Here is a 2,027-nt window from a genome sequence, read left to right as displayed (position 1 = left end):
GGTGACAGCCCTGTCGGTCCGCCGGGAAGCTGCTTCTCGGTTAGCGTACTCCCCGACGTTCGGGTACAGTGTAGGAGTTCATGCAAAAATGAAACAGGACTGGATGTTCTCCAGTGCGGGTCATTCTCCCCGATGTCCCTAATTTCCCGGCACCTGCAGCTCTAAGCAATGTGGCTAACATAACTTATCTGCTAACATGAATAGTATACTAGGAATCTTTGCCTATGCTCCCACTAACCTTAGGATTGCTTGTTTATTCTTTTATTCATGAGAGTTGGCTATTCTATGTGTGTCACATTACCCCTAATTATCATTTATATGTCACTTACCCTTGTATAGTCAGTGGTCTTCATCTTGCTCATACGTGTCATGGTTATGCAACTAAGTAAATACACTTTACACAACCTAGCCATCCCTTGGGAAAATATAAATAACGATACCCTGAATACTTCCGGGTGAAATGCTACAACGGTATATCTGTGCGATTGCGGATCTTTCTGTAAACGTTAAGAAATACCAACACCAGCATTTCTGGTGGCATTGCTAGGAACTAACCACTCCTAGTGGCGACACTTAGAAATGTAAACAAGCATTTCTGGCGCCGTTGCCGGGGATGGCACTAGGTGTAAAGTTATTTACTAAAGTACATAAACATGGCAATATAAGTAAGAGGTAGCTACTGCTTATACATGCTAATGGGTTTATCTTTTTGTTTTCTCCTGATTGGATGAAAACAAGGTAGTGTATGTCTGGTTTCTCCTTGCCAACAAACTTTGTTGAAAATCCCGAGAAGCTCGTGAGAAGGGTCCGACCTCGTGTCGTTCCTCCTACGATCTCGTAGTCGACAAGCAAACCAGCTTTCCAAGCACCATCAACTGAACTCATGGCTGAGAAGACTCTCCGCGACTCCTCCATCCCCTCAGCTGCCAATGTGGCAACTAGACCCAATGTTGATGTTGGGGACATGAACTTTGAGCTGAAGTCCAGCCTCATAAACATGGTGCAGGCTAGCCCATTCTATGGCAAGCCGAATGAGGACGCCAACGCCCATCTCCAAAACTTTCTGGAGTTATGCAAGACCATAACCATACAGGGCATTATGGCTGACGCCATCAGGCTCCGCGGTGTGACTGTAACCATACAGTGGTTTTATCAGAACAAGGAAACCGTCAGCATGTGGGACAAGTGTTCCACGGCGTTCCTCGCCAAGTTCTTCCCGTTGGGCAAAACCAATGCCCTACATGGAAGAATTTCATGTTTCCAGCAGACGGGGATGAAATACATCCCAGAAGCTTGGGAGAGATTGCAAGAATACATACTCTCCTGTCCTCATCATGGGATGGACGAGTGACTCGTGCTCCAAAGCTTCTACAACGGGCTAACAATTACACCCAGAGCCCACCTTGATCCTGCTGCTGGAGGAGCCTATCTTGACCTGACAATTGCTAATGCTATGGCTTTAATCGAGAAAATGGTCTCCAACCAGGGCTGGAACGAGGAGCGTTCCCAGCCCAGAACGAAAGGTGGAATGCATACCGTCAAGGAAACAGACATGCTCACCGCCAAACTTGGCCTCCTAATGAAGAAGCTTGATGAAGGGAATCGGCAACAAATGCATGTTCCCGTCCATGCCATGAACTCGTACTTTACATGCGAAGTTTGTGGTGACAGTGGACACTTGGGGAATGACTACCCCCAGACCCGTGAAGATGCAGCCTACATCAACAACAACACCACCAGGTTCCGTCCACAAGGAGGCCAGGGGTGGGGTCAGACACGCCCACCATTCCAAGGAGGAGGTAACAATTTTAACTCAAATTTCAATTCGAATTTCAATTCGAACCAATCCTCCTTGAGAGATTTAGTCTTTGGCCAAGTTAAAATCAACAAATCCTTAAACAGAAAGCTTGCTGCCGATGATAAAATTTTGGAAGGAATAAATGCTAAAGTTGAAATTCTTTCTTCTGCTCATAAAAATCAACTAAGTTTCAACAAAATGATAGAAACACAACTGGCTCAAATCGCTG

General features: G+C 45.8%; 1 non-coding gene across 1 annotated transcript; it reads right to left on the bottom strand.

Moving 5' to 3' along the window:
* Positions 1-1,234: 1,234 nt before the first annotated feature.
* Positions 1,235-1,341, bottom strand: LOC120657923. The gene has a single exon (XR_005668452.1). It is a non-coding gene; the product is annotated as a small nucleolar RNA R71 (small nucleolar RNA).
* Between the last annotated feature and the right edge of the window lie 686 nt (positions 1,342-2,027).

Source organism: Panicum virgatum, chromosome 1N (genome assembly GCF_016808335.1).
Source record: "Panicum virgatum strain AP13 chromosome 1N, P.virgatum_v5, whole genome shotgun sequence".
Classification (NCBI taxonomy): Eukaryota; Viridiplantae; Streptophyta; class Magnoliopsida; order Poales; family Poaceae; genus Panicum; species Panicum virgatum.
The sequence above is the reverse complement of the archived record's forward strand: the minus strand, read 5'-3'. Positions and strand labels throughout refer to the sequence as shown.